The 12,506-nt window shown below is 34.6% G+C and overlaps 1 long non-coding RNA gene across 1 annotated transcript in view; it reads right to left on the bottom strand.

The window, feature by feature from the left end:
- Positions 1-8,720, bottom strand: part of LOC141581079 (uncharacterized) — a 42,382-nt gene extending 33,662 nt beyond the window's left edge. Inside the window, exons 1-2 of the long non-coding RNA XR_012513565.1 lie at positions 8,581-8,720; positions 5,439-5,598 (exon numbers count right to left, since the gene is read on the bottom strand). This is a non-coding gene — a long non-coding RNA (uncharacterized LOC141581079). The remainder of the gene's footprint in view (positions 1-5,438; positions 5,599-8,580) is intronic.
- Positions 8,721-12,506: the final 3,786 nt, after the last annotated feature.

The following is a 12,506-nucleotide window of genomic DNA, read 5'->3' as shown; positions in this document are numbered from 1 at the left end:
ATCCAATTTGTTGGTGTATAATCGCTTATAGTAGTCTCTCACTCTTTTTAATTCTGTGGCATTAGTTGTAATAACTACTCTTGTGTTTTTTTATTTGAGTCTTCTCTTTTTTTTCTCTTAGTTAGCCTAGCTAAAGGCTTGTTAATTGTATTGATTTTTCAAAAAAGTGTTTCTGATTTTTAAAAGTTCTCTATTTTATTTATGCTCTAATCTTTATTATTTCCTTTCTTCTGCTGAAAGTGAGCTTAGTCTGTTCTTCTAGTTCCTTGAGGTTGATTTGTTAATTTAAAACTTTTCTTCTTTGTTAAGATAGGGGTTTATTGCCATAAACTTACTTTTGGTACTGCTTTACTTTGCTGCATCTTGTAAGTTTTGGTATATTTTGTTTTCATTTCCATTTGTTTCGAGATATTTTCTAATTCCATTTGATTTTTTTTTGACCCATTGGTTATTCAAGAATGTGTTGCTTAATTTCCACATATCTGTGGAGTTTCTAGCTTTCTTTTTGCTGTTGTTTCTAGCATTACCCATTGTGGTTGGAGAAGATAATTGGTATGATTGGATTCTTCTTAAATTTGTTCTACAGATGCCTGTTAGGTCCATTTTATCTGTAATGTTCTTCAAATTTGCTGTTTCCTTATTGTTTTTCTGTCTGGATGCTCTATCCATTATTGAAAGTGGGATATTTAAGTCTCCTATTGTTATTGAATTTGTGTCGATTTCTCTTTCAGTTCTGTCAGTGTTTGCTTTATTATATTTAGGTGCTAAGATGTTGGGTGAGGATGTATTTATAATTGTCATATCTTCCTTGGTCAATTGACCCTTTTATTATTAAATAATGTCTTTCTACATCTCTTGTGATGGTTTTTGACATTATATAATAATAAATGCACCGGGCGCGGTGGCTCAAGCCTGTAATCCCAGCACTTTGGGAGGCCGAGGCGGGTGGATCACGAGGTCAAGAGATCGAGACCATCCTGGCCAACATGGTGAAACCCCGTCTCTACTAAAAATACAAAAAATTAGCTGGGCATGGTGGTGCGTGCCTGTGATCCCAGCTACTCAGGAGGCTGAGGCAGGAGAATTGCCTGAACCCAGGAGGCGGAGGTTGCGGTGAGCCGAGACCGTGCCATTGTACTCCAGCCTGGATAACAAGAGCGAAACTCCTTCTCAAAAAAAAAAAAAAAAAAAAATAATAATAATAATAAATGCCAACTGACCAGGAAGACATGACAATTATAAATTATAGTTTATGAAATATCTATTTCTTGAGTTTGGTTAGATTCATTTGTAAAATTGTCTAGGCCCTATACACTTTTGGTGTGGGATAGGAGCAGATTTTTGAATGACTTTTTAGTTTCCCTAATGGCTATTGGTATGTTCAGGTTTTCTGTTTCTTTTTATTTTTGAGTTGATTATGGTAATTATGTTTTTTAGGCATTTGTATATTTCATTTTCCAAATTTATTTTAGTAAACTTGATCCGTGTACTCATGTTTTTAAATCTCTACCAAGTATAGTTTCTAGCCCCTTTGTTCTCATACTGCTGATTTTGCCTTCTCTTTTTCCCTGTTGTGATTTAGTGCAGATTATTTTATATGACTTTTCAAAAAATGTTGTTTTTATGGTTTGAGTGTTTTTTGTTGTTGTTTATTTAATACTTCTGTTTTGGCCATGGTAAGGTTTGTATGCCCACTAGACATCCAAGTGGTGATTTTAAGATCCAAGTGGAGATTTAAGGCAGTTGGATATCCAAGTCTGGAGCTTATAAAAGAGGTCAGAGATGGTAACATAAATTATGAGAATGATCAGCATAGGAATATTATTAAAAACTATGGGACTTGATGAGATCACGTAGGAAAGGATGTGGATCAGTGTTTCTCAAAACGGGAAGGACGAGTTGTATTTTCCTAATCCAATCTGAGACAGACCAATACTTTGTAAAATACAATGGTATAAATCACTATAAAAATGAAATATAAACGATTAAAAAAACAAAGATATCCAAATTCAAGCCTAATTTTTTATTCTTAGATACAGCAACATAAACATATGCTATCAAATTGCAATTATAACTTTCTAAAGGGTTAGTCAGTTTCTGTATCTCTGTCACTGCGACTGGTAACAAACAGTTATTGGACTGACACTAGTATGCAGACCAAGCCTTTGAGTAGCACTATGTGCCTGGAAAAGAGAAGAGAATCAAGGACAGAGCCCTGGGGCACTCTGACCTTTAGAGATCTGGTAGTTGGAGGAGAAGCCAACAAAAAAGCCCTCGAAGAGCGGCCGTGAGGTAGAAAGAGAATCAGGCAAGTTTACAGTCCAGGAGGCCTGGAGAGTGTTTCTAGGAGGAGACAGTGGTCAGACATTTCAAATGTTACTGAGTGGACTGGGTTAGGTAATACAAGGACGAAGCATTGATCAGTGGCTTTGTCAATATTTGACAAATATTAGGGATGAAAGTCCCTTTAGAGTGACTTTGAGAGACAATGAGAAGGGAGAAAGTAGAGCCAAGTACAGGCAGCTTTGTCTAAAAGTTTTATTCTAGTGAAGACCAGAAAAATAGGGCTATGATTGGAAGGAGATATGGGGTCAAGGGAAGGCATTTTGTTTAAAAAACACAAGGGACAGATGTTGTATGATTCCATTTATATGAGATTCTTAGAATGGTCAAATTCATAGAGATGGAAAGTAGCATGGTGGTTGCCAGAGGCTGGGAAAGGAGGGAATGAGGAGTTAGTGTTTAAAGAGCCTTCAGTTTTGGTTTGGGAAGATGAAAAACAAAATGAATGATGATGATTGTGCAACAATGTGAATGTGCTTAATGCCACAGAATCATACATCTAAACATGGTTAAAAGGGTTAAAATGGTAATATGGCAAATTTTATGTTACATACACTTTACTCCAATAAATGACATATATAAAATATTAAGAATACTTTTATGTGAATGGAAATAATTCAGTAGAAAGGAAGATAATGGTGCAGGTGACCCTAATTCAGAAGCAGGTTTACTTAAGTGGCTTCCATGTTGGGAAATTACAATCCGAGTCCCAGTTCGTGAGCAGAGTCTGGTGGTGGATGTGTCCTCATCTGTTTTCCAAAAAAGCAGCTTGTTTCTTGTGGTAACTCCGGCCTTTATTCTTGTGTATGCAAACCAGGCCGGTGGCTTTATGTAAAAAAACCTGGTTTGGGTTAGTTCCTTTTTTCCTGAGAAATTTGAAATTCCACTACCCATTGTGTGCTATGTCTATTGAACTGAGGCTTGAGTCTTTGTAGACTTATGAGGCAGAGCTCAGGGTAATAAATGATAATAATTAATATTACTTGAGTACTTACTGTATACCAGGTACCTTACACTTAACCCCCATAAGCTTCACAAGAGCCCTAGGAAGTAGGTGTTATTATTAATATGACCATTTTATAGATGTGGAAACTGAGGCACAGAGATGTTACATAATTTGCCTATCATCATACATTCAGAACACAGGAAGTGGCAGCTTTGGGATTTGAACTAAGGCAGCCTGACTTGAGAACTCTAGTTTACATAAAGGGTAGATACAGAAGGATGAATTCATCACCCAGTACATAATAATTTGGGGATAACATCAGCACTATGTTTACACTGTGGGCAGTGGATTTTGATTAAGAAAATATGATTTATCACATTAAAGTAATGTCATCTGCTTAATTTTTTGTTGGCATTACATTTTTAAATGTGTTCGTTTTTAGAGCTATAAATGATCTAAAATACATAACCTAATTTATGTTATGATCTAAAATACATAACCTAATGTTTTTGCCTATTTGCTTAATATTATAATAAAATATTATTTTAACCAGTGATGGAAGTCCTAAAAAATTTTTGTCCTTACAGTTTGACTAAGTAAAAACAAACCATAATGGTGTAATTTTGTAAAAAAAAAATTTTTCTGGAAGAAAGAGGATCTTTGTTTTTTTCTCTTAGTTCCCTGAGAATATACCAGACTTCTGTTTGTAGAGAGGAATTAACATATGACTTAACAGTACTGTTCTCATTTGACCTAAAAGACCATATTTGAGGGACTTTCTGAGACCTGTTCAAAGGCTTCAGCTGCCTGGGTAACTGAGCATTGTAGAAGTAGAATTCCAGTTTTGAATTGCTTCTCAAGGCAGCCTTTATTTAGTTCAGGAAGAGAAGGAATGTGCTATGATTCTTAAAGGAACTTGGCGTGATTTTGCATTGCGATAACAGATTTGCAAGATATCCAGCACTTTTCCATGGGCATTTTCTTAGAGGAAAAAAAACAGTAGATTGTGATGATCTGCTCTGTTTCGCCAAGGTTGCAGAAGATGTTAAAAACAGGAGCAACTAGATGACAGACTGTGAAGTTGACCAGGGACCTTTAAATTGCCCCATTTTATATCCATTCCTATTCCTAACTGACAGTCCAAGTGTGTGCCACACTTTTTGGTGCAGGAGTCAGGAGTCATAGCTGTTACTTTAGCCCTATAACAACTTTGTAAGAGTTGAATACAAAATGAAGATCATTTTCATAAACTTTTAGGTTGACTCCTTGGTGACAATGAAAAGGTTTAATTTGGGCTCACAAAATTGCTCCTAGACACTATAATAAAGTTTTATCATTACTGTAAGATCTGCTTTGAATTCCACTTTACCCTGGCAAATAATGAGAAATCATTAAATATTTCCTGAATGAATTAATGAATGAAACTTTCATTACTGTCTGACACTTTCCAAATAGAGATTATATTGGAATATTATTTGACAGGGGAGTATACTTTTTTATTTTGACCATCTACTGTCAGATATTTCATGCCTTGAAAAACCCTAATTCTGAAGTGGAATTCTTCATGGCATGTGAATAACAGAAAAAAAAATATTATTTGTCTTAACAGTAACCACATTTGTTAATAAAATGTCTGGGTTAAGCACTTTTATTTTTTATCATAAATCATGGTGATCCTATCTGCAACCCAGTTGCTAGACATGTAATAAGCAAAAGCACAAATGAGTTATTACTTGCTAGTTTTTCACAATACAATAGAAGCAGGTGATCAGTTGCAAAGGAAAGAGGAAAATCTGAAAGAAAAGTTGGAGTTCCTAATTGTTGCCCTTTGCTGCGATAAGATATTAAAGATGAATGATAACAAAAGCAGAGTGATGATACCCAGCGTCTGCAAAATTGGGATAATAAAACTGCCACTCTGATTAGATTAAATGCAAATTCACAAAAAGCATGTAATTATTTAAAGAACAGTAAACACCTATAGAGGGCTTAGTACATTCCAGACATTCCCTGTCTTAAGGTGTTCACAGTTTCAGCTCATTTACTTCCTACAATGATTCAGTGAGGCAGGCCATTTAATGATGAGGCCATCATCATTTGTTCCTCTTTGATAGATGAGGACAACCGAATGACAGAGAAATGCATTTACCTGAATCCATCAGTGACAGAGCCAGGACTTGAACCTATGTGGTCTTGCTGCAAAGCTCACGCTCTTGACTATGAGGCTAATACTGCTTCTCAAAAGATGGCAGCAGATGTATGAAATGTTGATTATCCTCAAATATCATTGAAGACCCAGCTCTCACAATCTATGTTTTGAAAAAAAATTGGAACCCTTTATTGTGATAAAGTCTTTCTTATTATCCTTAATCCAAAGGGGTTAGAAAACATTCAGAAAATAATGCTACTAAACTACCTTTAGCTTTCTGTTTGGAATTTAGAATTTAAATATAGAGGAACAATCATTGTCTATTCATTTCAGCAACCACTATTTACAGTAAGTGCACACAGAAAAGTGTACATGATAAGTCAGATAAAAAACTGGCATCAGACAGAGAGAAAAGCAAAATAACATAAAAGGGACCCAGAGTTCACACATGCACTGTCTGCTACATTATTGATTAGGGCATTGTTTGATTAATCGTTTCTTCTGTTAAAGATCAGCTAGAGCAACAGCTATAAAGAATTTTGAGATATAAAGTAATAATTCTTATGGTACTTTTATTCTAGAAAGACTACAAAAAGTTTCCAAGAGATAGACTGAAATCTCTAGTATTAAGTTCTCTTCATGTTACAGAATACAGAAAATTTCCATTCAGCTTTAGTCCCTGAACAAATATAATTTTGTTTGAGACACATAATTTAATTCATGAAAAAAACAGAGTAAAGCTGCAGATGCCATTAAAAAAATCACCCAAATAATAAACATTATAAATGAGACAGGTATTTCGTTATATTAGAGAAAAAAATGAATTCGTTTTATGTGGTTATTGGTTTCACAGTAACAGCATTGAGATAAATGTAATGCTATGTAGATATTTACTTTTGATTTGCTGAGAACATAATGTGGCTGAGAACATTAACCAAACATTTTGCTGCAATGGTTAAAGGAAAATAAATAATTGATAGTGGTTATTGCTTTTAAGAGTATTATATTAGGCAAATAAACTTTTAATTACAAAATTTCTACCAACATTCATAGTCTCATTACATTTCTCAAAACTTTTAGCTTAGTCCTGGATGCCTGGTGCTAAGTATTTAAAGGAGGCAATTTTCAATATGTAGTTAATAAATATGAGGCTCGCTAATCAATTTCAAACTTGAAATATATTTAAAAGAAAACATTTGATTGCCAAACCTTCAATGTACTTTTTCAGTGATTTAACTTTCTCTTGTAGTACAAATAACATACTTGTTATCATATTAATAAGAATGTTACAGATTAAATATTCACTACATTTAATTTTTATTTTATTTATTTATTTGTTATGAATTTTGTGTCCTGTAACATTACTTATGCATAAAATTAACATCAAAGTGACATGGAATTTGCAAGTTCAATAATTTTTTCTAAATGTATAAAATGAATTAGAAACAAATTAAAGAATATAAAGTTCAATGTCTTTTTCCTAAACACCTTGTTTATTTCCTTAGGAATCTAGTATTTTCTATGAGAAATATTGTATCATCTGGAATAAATTAGCATGACATTAAAAGCTAAAAATATATAATCCTCAGAACAATTCTTTCTTAGTTCAGGGACGGTCAGTTGTAATAGCCTTATGAATGTCTCTTCATTTACATTTTTCAGGATAATTTTCTGTGTATTCTGTTTATTCCTGAAGTCCTGAATTTATACATTCTACAAAATTGGATAGATCCCTTTCAAATTTTTTGAACACATTCTGCATTTTCTCATTTAACGCCCTTAAGTTGAATAATAGAGCTATATTAAGTTTCATTTTGAAAATGTCCTAGTTAGAGCGAAAAGTCTTTACAATGACTATGACTGAATGGCCCAACATTTTAAACTGTGAACAACTCATCAGCTTACCTAATTAGTTGTATTGCAAATCAGTATTTATATTCCTTAATACTTTTTCCCTTTAGTTGTCTTCCAAAAATCTGAATAGTTATTTGATAATTTTATAAGTAAATAAAATAACCTTTCTGATTATAGTTTAGATTGTAAGTTATAAAAACATATTTATAACACAATACATTAGTGTATTAATGTACTGAGTCACAAGGAGTTAACTTTTCAAATCCTGAAGAAAAAAAATGAAGACTTTTTAATATCAAAACATGGATGTGTAAATTAATTTCTCTCAACATAAGCAGGGACACCCATCAACCTTCTTTTATCTCTTGAATTTGTTTCTGTATTTTGTTCTGCATTATTTTATGTTTTTATATGAAGTTTCATGTCACATGCAAATCACATTGCATCTAAAAGTTTAGTTTTGTAGGATTGTAAGTGATCAGTATGAGCCCTTCTTTCCTTGATATACGGTCATGGATTGCGTTCCTACTGGCGTGATCTGACATTGTTCGTTTCTCGTTGGGGTAGTCTATACATTTCCCAGAGTTGATTTGAACAGTTATTAATGGAAAAATAACTTTGTTTCCATTTAAGCATCAAAGCTTAAAATTAGAATATTTATCTCTCTCCTGGAAAAACAGCTTTGTTTCCATTTAAGCATCAAAGTTTAAAATTAGACTTTCATTTCAGAAGATCTGTATTTAATATGTTCTTTGTAATTTTTTTTGTAGAATCAGGAAAAATAAACACAAAAAGTTAAGAAGTGAACACCATATTCATTCATCTTAACATACTTTGAAAGGAGAAAAATCTTCAATCAAGAGATTATTTGATATTTTTAACATATAAACTTATACTGAATTTAATTTAAAAATAAACAATCTTTTTTTGTTTGAGGGAGAGAGATGTATGTAGATATAGAAGGGGAAATTCCATTAAAGCAACAGAACTATTTTTTACAAAAATTTTTTTTAAGCAAAACGTATTACAAAATAAATTCTTATTTGTTGTGCAATTTTGGCATTGGTGGTCTGAGTCACGGCTTACGATTGCTTTAAAAAGTAATCTGTTGGATGTTTAAAATAAATATCTTTATAATTTTAAGGGACTGCAGATTCAGATAAAATACTGTAACTCATTCTATAAATTATGAAGTTGTTTGCAAGTGATGGCCGTGGTGAAAATAAATGGTAGCTTTATTACCATCATCATCATCATTATATTTTTTAAATGACTTCTTAGTACTCACCTTGTAGCTCAATGAAGGTTTTTATAGGTCCTCTTGAATTGGATGCATTTTTATAAACCCTCCATAGTTAGATAAATACACAGCAGCTGCAAAACCTGTAATGGCTGAGTATATCTGCTGAGAAAAATTCTATGCTTTTCTCTTTGGGGCTTCAGCAGAGTCTGAGTTTTGGAAGCTGAAAAAGCAGAAATTCATTCTAAGCCTTATCTGTGGCCTGGAAGCGCCCCCATATGTCCAGGATCTAGAATATACGGCAAATGAAATCGAGTTTGAGTGTGAAACCTGCAATGGTGGCTTTAGTCTTAGACAAATCAGCAAGAGAAAGGGCTTTAACTTGCTGCTGCCCCATTTGCTGTACTCCAAAGACAGAGAACTGGTAATCTCTTGTTTTCTTACCAGCCCCCCAAATCTGTTATCTGAAAGGCACTTGATAGGCTAATAAATATTAGCCTATAATGTTATAATATATCATATTACATTTGCTGAAATTTAATATGCTGCTTCCTCTGAGAAATTTGCATGTTCATTATAGACAATGCTATAAAATGAGAGGTTTCTGGAGTGTGAAATTTCCGGGATCACTAGGTCAGTCCAGAGGGGCCAGGGTTAGGTGAGGAGAGTGAGGTTAAATCATGCAAGTACAGGCTCTAATGCAGTTTTTATTAAAATTTTTGATATTTTCCTTATGATTTTTCTGTTAATTTTTTATTTTTGAAAGATTGCATCAAAATATTTCTTTTGATTACAAAGTTGTTGGACACCTCCTTAATTCTGCATACCACTCCACTACCCCCAAGTTCAGTGCCTTACTTGCTTTACCCTAGTCCTTGTCCATTCAAGGGGAAGTAATCTTTTTTGGGGGTTGTTGGGGGGAGGTATCCACCATTCCCAGTATTCTAGATATCACACTGCAAAGTTGCCAACCACTCCACCTTCCCAACTGAACTCGATGACCACCAATAAATAGTTTCACCACGTCTATCACAAGTACACTGTGTAGGGCAACTGAACTGGAAACTTGCCACCAGTCCAGTGATGTTGGAAAGGTTTAATGGGTTCATGTAACAAGGGAGGAGGAGGTCCATGGGTTCAAAGGATCATAAAATAATAAAGTCATATAACATTTTTGAATTACTCTAATAAAAAAAAGATCTGCCATATTGCAATGATATCTGTAGCCCAGGAATGATATTTCACTTTGCATAGCTAAGTGCTCAGTAGTCATTATTTTTCACATTTCAAATCGCGGCTTTTTCTGGCAAAATGTAATAGATGTAACTAGGTCGGAGATGATATGTTCTAAAAGCATAGGGTTTAATATTGACTTCCCGGAGAGACAAATGAAGGCTTCCAGTGCGCGCCTCAGTTGCCTTGGTGAGAGGTGAAGGCTCAGTACTCCCAAGCCTGGAGTGTGACCAGATTTCAGCCTTCAAAGGTCAGCATCTGAGGCTTCTGAAATGCAGTATTTGGAGTGCTTTTGAAGCTTATGACAGGGAAGAAGAATAGTTTAGTTGTGTTCAGCAAACCTGAGGATTCATAGGCAGTGCTGTTACGAGTTGAATCTATAATGTGTTTTGGTGGAGTTTGTTTTCCTTCTGCAGATCAGTTTCCTAGTTTTAACAAAGTAGGGGACCTAAATAGGGAAGCTGTTAATTGCAGCTGGACAAGAAGATATGGCTACAGAGAGGATGATCTGGATTAAAAACCCAAAATTTAAATTCACTTATAACTTTGCTTTTATACACAAAAATAGATCCCCATCCAATGTAGGCTTTTCATTTCATTTCAGTATGACTGAGACATCATCATTGTGTTTATCAGGAATTAAAATCTTGATGGGGAAAGGTCTAATAAATTCATTTAAGAGCTGCCTAGAACTCACTGTGGCAGAAACCTGGCTACGAATAATTAGCCAGTCTCATAGTTGATTCAAGCTAGATTAATAATGGTGATGGCAGCTATGCATACTCTTTATTTTTCAACTCACAAAAGTCAGAGAAAAGGAATAAACTAATCCTATATTAGGAGATAACTTTCTGTCATATTTATAAAAAGCATTAGTATATACTGGAAATTAGACTATGATAAATGTTGCTTTTCTTGATATCCTTTTCATGGGAAATTTTATGTTTGTGTGTTTGAAGATCCACTCCCCCCCCCCCCATACATAGGGTTTTAAAACAAATTTCCTTAATGACTTTCTAACCTTGAGAATACTGAAATTGGATAGAAATTCAGTGAAAACCCTTGTACTTTATTTAATAAGACCTTTAAATTCATATTTTAAAATTAAGAGTTATTTGTTTTAAAACATTAGCTGTCAGACAAACACATAAATAAGAGTAACTGGCATAATTGGAGGGTCTTCTTTAAATTGTATCATTTAAGCAGCACTATTAGGCAACACTTTTGTCTAGGAAAAGCAGAGTCAAAATTCCTAGAGTTAATATGTGTAATGAAGAAATGTTGATTAACCTTGTAATCTTTTGCAAGTGTCCAGAAGGTTGCAAAAGTGTTTTTTTTTTTTTTTTTTTGAGATGGAGTTTCGCTCTTGTTACCCAGGCTCGAGTGCAATGGCATGATCTCGGCTCAGCGCAACCTCCGCCTCCTGGGTTCAGGCAATTCTCCTGCCTCAGCCTCCTGAGTAGCTGGGATTACAGGTACGTGCCACCATGCCCAGCTAATTTTTTGTATTTTTAGTAGAGACGGGGTTTCACCATGTTGACCAGGATGGTCTCGATCTCTTGACCTCGTGATCCACCCGCCTCGGCCTCCCAAAGTGCTGGGATTACAGGCTTCAGCCACCGCGCCCGGCCGGAAAAGTGTTTATACAAAAACCTTCCATTTGTCTTTTTATTTTTCTATATTTAAACTCTCCATTATTCAACACTCATTTTTTTTTTTTTTCGAGATGTCGTCTCGCTTTGTTTCTCAGGTTCAGTGCAGTGATGTGATCTCAGCTTATTGCAACCTCTGCATCCCCAGTTCAAGCAATTCTCCTGCCTCAGCCTCCCAAGTGGCTGGGATTAGAGATGTGCACCACCATGTCTGGCTAATTTTTGTATTTTTAGTGGAGATGGGGGTTTCACCATATTGCTCAGGCTGGTCTTGAATGCCTGTCCTCAAGTGATCTTTCTGCTTTGGCCTCCCAAAGTGCAGAGATTACAGGCATGAGACACAGTGCCCAGCCATGATATTTAAGATGAATAGACAACATTTAAAAAGGAAATTTTATCTTTCTCCATATATTTAAGTATTAACATCAAAATAACAATACTTCTTTTTATGGCATATATACTTTTTTGAGGGTGGCTTATTTTCCATTAGGTAGGTTCTTGTGATCTAGCCTTGGAAAGTAGCCATCATTTGTAATACCACTACTAAGGGAAAAGGAAGCAAACTTTTGGAACATAACATTGGCATTAGGGAATGACTCTATTTGTTATAAAGAATCATGGACCCCGGGATAGTAAGGTTTTCTCACTGAAGTATCAAAAGAAGCTCAGTTTAAGGTCATTTTCCCCATGAAATAGTACCATGGTTGATTGAACCTAGATGACCTGGTTTGAATGTATTAAATTCTGTGTCATTAACCATTAAGATACAGCAGAGTGACTGATACATAAACCAGTTTTAAAATAGCTCAGAGAAGTAGGGGTGTAGGGTAATAATCAGAATTTAAAAAGTTAACATTACCAATGGGATTAACTTTAATCATGTTAGGCTAGATGGCCAATTGATTTATAAAATATAGTGACTTACTTAAGGTATTAATTCAATATGTTGAATGGATTAAGCTGGCCTGAGATTCTGTGGATCATAAAAGAAATTATGTTTTGAACAAGTTTAGTTTCGTAAACTTTGCTTGCCTTCACATGTAATCAGATGGAACAATGGTAATCTTCCCCCTCCTCTCCCTGCGTAAG

Source organism: Saimiri boliviensis, chromosome 14 (genome assembly GCF_048565385.1).
Source record: "Saimiri boliviensis isolate mSaiBol1 chromosome 14, mSaiBol1.pri, whole genome shotgun sequence".
Classification (NCBI taxonomy): domain Eukaryota; kingdom Metazoa; phylum Chordata; class Mammalia; order Primates; family Cebidae; genus Saimiri; species Saimiri boliviensis.
Note: the sequence above shows the minus strand (reverse complement) of the source record. Positions and strands in the feature narration are given on the sequence as shown.